Source organism: Vicia villosa, linkage group LG6 (genome assembly GCF_029867415.1).
Source record: "Vicia villosa cultivar HV-30 ecotype Madison, WI linkage group LG6, Vvil1.0, whole genome shotgun sequence".
NCBI lineage: Eukaryota > Viridiplantae > Streptophyta > Magnoliopsida > Fabales > Fabaceae > Vicia > Vicia villosa.
Genome location: NC_081185.1, coordinates 19,858,004 through 19,868,588, shown reverse-complemented (window position 1 = coordinate 19,868,588; position 10,585 = coordinate 19,858,004).

Sequence of the window (10,585 nt, the reverse complement as noted above, 5' to 3'; positions counted from 1 at the left end):
GCTTATCTTATTAATTTGATGGAAGCAAGAGAACATCAATCGTGCTATCAAAATCATATTCCACTTGCGATTTGCAATATTTGTTCTTCAAATTTGCATGGTAATGATGCATGTCCTATGTTGTTAGATACTAATTTTTATGGTGAGGCCCAAATGGTAGGTGATTTTCAAGGACAATACTCATACACTGGAGAGCAGCCTATTTGGTCATATCAACAATTTCAACAAAATGCATCATTGAAAGCTGACACACAATCATATTTGGAAGAAATTATTAAGGAAATGGCTGAAAATAATAAGCGAATGACTGAAAATAATTTGCAATTTCAACAACATATGCAATCTATATTTCCAGTTAAAAAATTCCAAGGTGAACAAATAATCTCAAGTGTCCATCAAATTCAAGAGAACGCGATGTTTCATGATGATGTACAACCTATTGCATCATTAGAGTTAACACGATGTGATACCAGCCTTGATGAATTTCCAGGTAAGCCCATTAAAATCGTGTTTGTTTCATATGATGAACTCATAGTAAGAAACAAAAATTCAAGTGAATGCATGAAAGAGATTATGCCACAAAATTTCTTGAAATCTGATTTGGATGAATTATATACCTCTCTTGAAGTAGATAACTCTCTTGAAATTTTTGCTTGTGAATGTGGTGTTTTTAATGTTTGTCTTGAGATCAGTGCAGCCATTTTAGGTGAAGATAGTTTGATGCTGACAACCACTTGTGTAGAAATTCTAGCAAATTCAACAACTCTTGAATTTGACACAAAAAATGTGGATTTTTGCCATAAGCAACCATTGCCCATAGCAGAACTTTTTTTGGTGGAAACTCTAATTAAGCCAAACAACATGGAGTTATCTTTCACCATTTATGCATATCTTCCACCTATTTTATCAAACTCACTAGCTAAATGTGAATTTTCTATTCTTCATATTTTTGTTATTGCAGGTTTACCATATGTGCAGACTATTCCTCCTAAGCCACCAGATTTTTTACTAATATTCAAGTTTACTTGCTATTTACTTTTTCCTATTTCATGTGTTCGTAGTGCAGAAAGGCCTCCACCAAAACCACCAGACATGAAAGCTACATTCCACCTTAACCCCTCGGGTGTGTTCTTTCCTTTCTCTCACTCTTATTTTATATTTATGTTCTTTCATTGAGGACAATGCATGTTTTTAGTCTGGGGGAGGGAATAATTTATTTTCTTTATTTTCTTTATTTTCTTTGTTTTTGTTTTTTTTCCTTTGTTTTCGTTCTTAAAAAAAGGAATCTTTTTTAAAGTTTTGGGCTATAGACTGATTTGAGTCGAGTTTGTGGAGACTTGGGAAAAATTCACAAGATCAGTATCGTTTTAACACCGTGAGTCTCTTGCATATGGAAATTGATTTGAATTTTTTATTATGTTTTAGCTTTAAATTCTCATTATCTGACAGCTCTTGAGTAGTTTATTTCAGCAGTCGGCACCATCTCTCACACACTTTACGCAGGGAAGCCGATGAATATAAGTGAGTGTTCCGAAAAAAATAAAAAAATAAAAAGGGAATGCACCTTCTAAGTTTGGTGACCCTCACCCGGTCACTTAACCCAACGGTTGTGGAATCTTCAAAAGAAAAAGTTGAAAATAAGACTCTTTGTTAGTTGGTTCAGCGGTTTCTGGTGCTGAACTTGGTAGGGAGGATTACGGTCTGATCCCCCGCAACTACAATTGAGTAAACAAAGGGTTATGCCACATAAGTACCAGAACCCCGTGTATAAAAGGATCAGAGTCACTAACCGGTCGTCTTGCTATAAGTGTGTGGAGATAACGGGCTTAATGTGATTGCGCCTGAATGAAAAAAAGCAAAAAGGATGAGTAAGTTAGGTTAAGGTATAATAATAAGTTTTGAATTGGTTTGTGTATTTAGGAGGATTATGTCTGCATAACTGTGGTTAGTGTTCTTACGATATCCTTAGTGTGCTATATTAGTACCTATAGATGCAAACTTAACCGAAGATGAGTTGTAGCCTGAAATGAGTAACTGCTGATGTGTTTGTGCTTTCTTTGTTTTGATTTTATTTTGCTCGGAGTGCAAAAGTTCAAGTGTGGGGGAATTTGATCAGTGCATATTTATGCACATTCTCCTATATTTTTACTTAGGCATTTCTTTACTTTACCTTGGTTATTTTTCTATTTTAATGTGATTTTATAAATCAGTTTATTTTTGCACTTATTTGATTTTCGCACTCTATTTTCAGCATTAGCAGTCTGCACTAAAATGATCATAATTGGAGCTTCGGGAATCGGATCAACGCGTTCTAATAATTGCCGGAAAGTTAAGAGAAAGAGCTACATCTTTCATGTTGGAGTCAAAGGCAAATTCGAAATGCATAGTTCCCAGAATTTCATTGAAGTTTCAGTCATTAGAATAATTTGTTTTTGGGTCATTAGTTTATGGGCCTGGGTTATGTTTTTGTTTTATAAGGGTTGGCAGCCGCTAGAATACGAGAGACCTTTTTTGCCACAAATTTTACTTTTGGTTTCATGATTAGAATGAAGAACTAATTCCCGAAGGCAAATCCTGCTGCTTATGGGTTCCATTGCTTTGAGGTTATTCTAATACTAATTTAAATTCAATTTCTGTTCAATTCTTTTCTATGAAATCATTTGCCTAATTTGATTACAATTGTTTGCTTAATTCGATTGTTGTTCATAGGATAAAATTGATTAAATTCGATTGTATGCATGTTCCTAAATTTAATTGCGTGTTATCGTTTGCTTAATTCGTTAACTCGTCATATTCTTAACCGTTTGCTTAATTCGGTAAACAGGAACATAACTCGTATGATTTTGATAAGCGCTTGTCTGATTAATCTCATAATCGAATAGGATCGAAGCTGTTTAGGGATTGGTGTTATTATAACCGATGATAAGTCAGAACCCGAATTAGTAGGATTAGCCGTTTAGCTTATTTTGTTAATCACTTATTTACTCTGTTTTACAAATTGATTCTAAAACCATAAACCCCCAATTTTATTTATATTAGTTAGTAACAAAACAAGAATCCTTGTGAGAACGATATCCGAGTTGTCGTTACCGTTACACTATATTTTCAAAATACTCGTTTTTGATTCGCGCGCGACAGCGGATCAGTATGACACCTCTGTTGCGCAATTAGCTTATTTTCTTGGATGGGAACCGGTTCCCAGTTTTCAGGAACCGGGTTCCACTAAGTAAAATTAAAATATTATCTTAAAAACTTCAAAGGACCATGACTTTTGACTCGGGTGTCCGTTTGACGCAACATTTGAACTTCCGGAACGCTGAAATTAATTCCTATCTAATGAAATTGATTTGATTAACTTTTGATAACATTTTCTTGAGTTGTATGTTTCCTGGTATCGTGAAATAATGTGAAGTTGAATGTTATTGTATGCTGGTATATCATCTGGATGTGATTGATAGGATTGAATTACTATAATAGTAATGAAATTGTTGTTGCTGCTGAATATTGGCATTTAAGTTGGAGGTTGTTCCTCATTGATATTAGTTGATGTTGTTTTGGTTGAAAGTGACGTGATGATTAAACGATGGACGATGACGAATTGCAGATTGTCTTATAGCACAACTACTTGTGATTAGCCGAATCGGCAGTGATGTGATGTATTATTTGTGTTGCATTATTATTCTGTGTCACATGTAGATGTTGCATAGTGCATTGATTATGACGATGATGTGGCCTAAATTGGCAAAATGACGTGAGCTTGGCTTGATTATGCCCTGAATTGGCAAAGTGATGTGGCTTGATGCCCTTGGTACCACATGCATATTAGGAAGTCGATTGCATTGTATTATCATGGTTATGTTATGATTGATGGATTAATTGTTAGTGATGATTGATGATGTGTTGTTGAACGTGAATGATGCTAATGTTGTATGAAGTGGAAAATTGTGTATGATCTTATTTTCGCTATAATTATTATCATATGTTCCTTTATACTGTTTGATATCTCACCCCTCGTGTTTGAATGTTACCCTCTGTTGGTAACGTGCAAGTAACAATGAGGAGTAGCTGTTACCGTTATTAGTTCGAGTTGGTGTCTTTTGCTCTAATATGTAGCACTCGGGGAGGGATTGGCGCTTGTTTTTGTTATTTGTTATGTTTAAGTTGAATCCTTGATTGTTTATGGAGAAATTTATTTCTTGTTGTTTTCAAGCTAGACAAAGATGCTATTATTTGAAGTTTATGAGTTGTGAATTCCGCTGCATTGTTTTATTAAAGTTGATTTGGCTTTGAAGATTAATTTTTTCTTATAAGTTCCTCCCTGTTTATGTGTTATGTATATGTTATAATGAGCTTTTATGTGGTTGCTTTAAGGCTGGAAATATAATGCCTCATGTTGTTTGGAACTTTTGCACTCTGATTTTTATTATAAGCGTTAGGTAAATTGGGGTGTTACATTAGTGGTATCAGAGCAGGTCGGTCCATCTGACCAATTTATCGAGTCGTAATTTAGTTTAACAATCGAGTATTGATAATTGTCTTCTAATTGCTATTTATGTTGTAGTGATAAGTTGAGATGGCTGGAAGAAACTATGTTGCAAATGGTGCTCCTTTGGAAGCGATGGCTCAGGCTTTGGAACATCATCCAAGCAATGGTGAGAATGCTCGATCTCGCAGTTTGGCTACCTTCCAAGGAGAGAATCCGCCTGTCTTCAAGGGTACTTATTTTCCAATTAAACTCATAACATAATTTCAATACAATTTATACACAGTTACAGGTTGTAATAAGAACAAAAAAAGGAACTTAAACAATCAGCCGCTCACCGGAGTACGCAGCACCTCCGTGCACGAGCTCCAAACTCTGACGCGAGATCACCATCGTGAACCACGATCGAACTTGAGGATCCGACCTGCTTTGCCTCCAGATCTACATCCGCCGCTCTCCAATCGAACCCGCCACTGAGCCGCAACTGCCGTCGTTAGATCCGTGGTCTCTAACTTGCTGCTTTTCGATAACACCTCGTCTCCGTGTGTTGTTTTTTTTTACTGTTTTGATATTGCTCATGTTTTGATACTTTGTGTTCATTGCTTTGATTGAATCTGGATGAATATTTTTGTTTTGTGAGTGAAGAAGAGATATGTGAGGAGAGTTTGTTATGTTGTGAAAAAAACCATGTAGAAATAATGAGATAAAGATGACCAATTGAGAGGAGAAGCGGACCGTTTTTCCTCTACATCAAGTGTGGGCTTCACAAAATCCAACTGATTTGCTATTCATATCACCCTTACCAGCAAACTCACCCCTTCCCGGAGTTTACTTCTTTTGCTTTTGGGACTTCACTATCAAGCCCAATAAATTTTATATTGCACCTCATTTCTCTTTTCTTAGTTAATTCATTTTTTATTATTTTCTTGTATTTCTATTCTTTAATATTTGTTTATTTTCAATGATCTAAAATTACAAAAAAAAATGTTAGTTTAATTTCTCATATAAAAAATACCAAAAATATTTGTTTTAATTTTAATATTTCCTTCTTTAGAATTTAATATGGCTATTTTAGTTTTTTTTTTTCTTTTAATCAATAATTGTTTATATTTTATCATTTCTCATTATCATTTCATATATCCGTAATAACATTTTCTTGTTTATGTGAGGTACTATTTTGGCAACTGGACTCTTCTTTCATGGACATTTACAAGCCCTTTCTTTAATTTTTATATATATTTCCGCTTTTATTTTCATCCTCATTCGGCAAATTGTAATCCCCCCGTCCCGAAGCATTGTAATAGCGTAGATTTATTTTCCTCGCATTTTTATCTATTATGTAATTGCTCACAAGATGTAATAGTTTAGGGTTTATATTCTCGCATTCTTTATACTTATGTAACTCTCCCAAAGCCATGTAATAGCGTAGGATTTTACATTCAGCACTTTACTTTCTGCACATTATAATTGTTATATAACTGTTAGATGTATGGTTAATAGGATTGTATGGCAAGACTAAAACTGAGCATAGCTAACTCTAATCCAAGATTAAATATATGAATCAACACACTTGCACACTTCCACCTTTAGGGTAACCTCTCTTGTTGCCTTTCGATCATCTGGTCATGTCCCTCGAGCGTAAGGATGTTTTAGAAAAGTTGCCTACGAATAAATCACCATAGTCCCTTCGATCTAAAGATCATAGTCTCGCGATGACCCTTCGATGTTTCCTATGAAATATGATATAGTCCCTCGAGTTGCCTACAAAAATGATGACAGTCCCTTCGAACGCTATGATATCCTTACAAGTTCACTTCTATGACCATTTGATGACCTTACGCCTGTCGCTTCACATCCAATAGATAGGATTTCCTACCAACTAATGGTATGGATAATACTATCTCCAAAACAGAAAAGACATAGAATATAAAAAATGATTACTTAGAGGGTAGGTTCTCCTATATGCTTGCTCACTCCCAAATTCATTTTCACACCTCACTTTTTCAAACAAAATATTTTCAGACAACACTTTGTATACATCTGTACAAGAATCATTACAAAGTATGCCTTACTATTGGCACTCCAAATATTTTTCAAACATACACACACATAAGTCAAACAAAGTGGGCTTAGCAATTAAGAGCCCATGGATAACCATGGATACAAAGGATGCTAATACCTCCCCTTTGTATAACCTACCCCCCAAACTCAAAATCTTGCAAAGGTCTTTCCTGTTCTTTTATGCCTTTCCTAAATTGGATAAAATAAAAGTCAATGGCGACTCTTGCTAACTGAAACATGTTTTACGAAAAACAAAACAAAAAGTCCGTTCTCCAACACCATATTACACGAGTTTTCAAAATGTTGTACCAAAAGGACTCTTGACGTTGTAGAGTTCTCCATCTCCATTTGTTAAGGAGGGCTAGATTATATACTAAACACCAAAGTATCTTGAACACTTAAACCCCCTTTCCCAAAAGGTAAGTTAACATCCTTCCAACTAACCCAATGAATCTTCCTCTTTTCCTCCACTTCCCTCATAAGAAGTTACTTTGTAGCCTAGTAATCTCTTTTGCCACCTTCATCAGAATTTTGTAAAAAGACATGGTGAAAATGGTAAAAGAACTTAAAATTGACTTCAAAAGAGTGATTCTACCTCCCAAATTGAGAAACCGATTTTTCCAACCTCCAAACGTTTCTTCATCTTGAGCAAAAGAGGATTCCAAGTCGACACCTCCCTCGGATTCAAACCAATGAGGATGTCGAGAAAACAAAAGTTACTCTCTTCCATCTTACAAGAAAGGAAAAAAGATGCGGCTTCCAGAATTGAATTACTTGAATTAATGCTTGATCATACCTGATCAGAATGGATCGTCAGGGCCTACAACTGTGATCTACTGTGAACTTGGGGGTGTACCTACAAGGTACTACAATGCTAAAGTGAGAATATGAGCAAGGAGAGGAAGTACAAAAGTATGGTATGAGAGTGAATAATTTTGAATACCTAACCCTCTAATGAAGAAAGGTATTTATATCCCCCAGTGTTGGGCCAAGATTTCCTCTCTTGGGTTAGATTTGTGGGAGGCCCAAAAAGAGGAAACTGCTAGGATCCTACGTGGTAGGACTGAGTCAGCAAGTGACGCGTATCTTGAATGAGCGGATTGTAGGATTCGGAAGGAGTTGACCGGATCCTACAATAGTGGGTTTCACCATTTTCTCTTTGTGCAACACGTGGGTTGTAGCCATAACGGTCAGCAAGAGGCTTGACATCAATTAGGCTTGGAGGGCAATCTGGGTCTGCTGGTCTACTATCTAGGTATTGGGCCTGCTCAGCCTAGACCAGAACAGGAGCCCCCAAGTCATTATTTCTATCAGAAGTAATAACTTTGATCCAGGGTGGACCACCGAGGACGTTCCCGTGCCAACAAGTTTTGGTTCATCCTCTGATGTTCGTAGTGATATCTTCATCGCTAGGCCGGGAAGGTGGCGGTCGCTCACCTCTTATTCTTCTGATTCATTATCACACGACTTTGTTCTTGCTTGGCAATTTCATCATTTTTCTTTTGCCATTTTCTTTTCATCTTTTTATTTTTATTTTTCGTTATTTTTTCGCCATTTTTTTTTTGCTCTCTTTTTTTTTTAACAAGTCGTGTGACCTCGCATAGTCTTTGATTCGTTGGAGGTGATTGCGACTGCCTCATTCTTTGATTGATGAAGGATTACCATTTTGGTATCATCATCTATTGATCTCTTGATGGAATAAGGATGATCATTGCGGTTTTGACATTCCTCAACCTTTTGGAGGATAACCATTGTTGTATCCTTAGATGCATACTCTTTTGGTGAGTTTGGAACACTCGATCAAGTTAAATGAACACTACCCTGCCCCAAGGTTAAAATAAGGGTCTTTATGATTAGAAAAGAAACTCCTACTTCAAGGCTCAAAGGGGTTATCGAGGGTCTATCTCCCTTATATCTCCGGTGTTTGGGGATTTGAAGCAATGCCTGTACATCCTCAGTAGGGTTTTTTATTCAAAAACACATGATTAGAGATTTTTGCGTTTTTATCTTTCATCATTCTCCCTCAGCTTTTTGCATAAGCAAGCAATTAGTAAAGTTGGTATCGTAATGCCAAAAACATTTTATGAGTGAAAACGAATGGATTTCTTCAAGACAAACATAAACAATGTATTATGATTTTCATTCAGAAATTAACAAGTTTTTACATGCTAACAATGCTTAAACAAACAATGAAATGTTACAAATGAGAATGCAATAAAGAAACTAAGTGAATGTCATTGTTGAGGAGACTTGACTCCGTCTGGACTTATTGATCTTGAATACTTTTTGCAGTTCCTTCCAAATACTTCAGATTACTTCAAAAGAAAACTCCAACGAAGTCACCCATGAGTTGTAAACTTTTGCCTTACTTTAGGGATTCGAGCAATGCGAGTGATGCAATGCTCAAGATAAGAGTATGTCTTGCTTATCCCTCGTGCGGGAGCCCCAAGCATAGTTGCTAGAGTAGTAATCGCCATCATAAATGGGAAGAATCGTGTATGATCATCAACTCAAGAGAGCTACTTGTGGTGAAGAAGACCCAATACTAGAATCTTAACCAATTGTGATTCCAACAAACAAGGAAACGAATGAGCACAAGGCAATAGAATCACATCAATTTGTTTCTCATGTTCTTCTTGTCTCTGTTAACTAGCAAGGAGATCTTGAGAAAAGGCAACTGATATATGAAGTAGAACCTTGAGAATGAGAAGCATTGTGAAGAACACTCTTGATTATCACACGGAAGAAGATTCTGACGAAGTCACCCAAGAACTTGTAATGCTTTAGGGATTCGAGCAATGCGAATGATGCAATGCTCAAGATAAGAGTGTGTCTTGCTTATCCCTCGTGCGGGAGCCCCAAGCAACTTCCACACATGTACAGGAGATGATTACCAATTTAGCTTCAATATCCATCATTAGGAGTGAGAGTGGATGATCCTTGCATTTCTTGATATCAGGCATCAGGCACAAACCAACAACATCTGAATCAGTGGAGTCACGACTTTTTATGGCTTTCAATCTTTCCTCCAAGAGGTGGAACCTTTTGTCAATTTCAATACTCGGAAACTTGAATACTTCAATGATGTGAATTCTCCTTACCAAGAATAGGAATCTCAACAATACTTCAAACATTCTGATTCATAAGACCTTCTCATGGATGAGATTAACATTGACATTCGGCCTCTGAGGAACTTGTCTCAATTCTTCTTGTCAAAGAGAAAAGGCTTGAATAACCTCCATACACTGATTCATGTCAGCCCCTATTTCCGTTCTTATCTCAGTCAAAACCCCACGAAGTTGTTCCATTGTTAACTTTCAAGCACATAGCGGTGAGAAGTCAATTTTGTTGCTGCAGTCAGAATCTGAGTAGAAAGGGCCCCATAAGCTTCTGAGAGAACCATGAAATGTATGATGATATGAAAGCAATGTTTCATTTCCGAGGAATCCTAAAGTCTTTTCACACATTCTTTCTTTTATCCTTTTTTGAAACCAAAGCTTTCTTTTTTATAGAATATCTTTTCTTTTCTTTTTTCCTTCTTTTCTATTTCCTTTTTCTTTTCATTTCTTTTTTTTGGAAATAGACTTTAGAATTCCTCACAAATGAAGTGGATAAAACAATGATGTTATGCAATGCAAGCATGGGATCAAGGTCCATATGATATGAGTAACCACCACACAATCCTCTGAATAACTGATGTGAAGCTTCTGTACAGGCCAAGTGTCACAGGATCAAAGGTTCGACGCCTTTTTGAATACTAGAATATCAAGCACCATGAGAACGGACCAAATAAAGGTCCGACCTCAACTCTGAAGAAGCAATGGTATGTAGGAGTCAAGGTTTCCTGTCCCACCCCAATCTCACGGGTATGAAGTCTAGACACGGACAAGTGGTCCCTAATGGTCACTAGGGTCTACAGTTCCCATGGGGTACAAAGTGTTTGAGGCAACAAGCGTGCCAGACACAGTGTTCCATGAAAGAACCTCGCCCAGTTGTGGTACCCCATGTCAAGCTCGATCGTAGCAAGAGCCACGGGAGTCA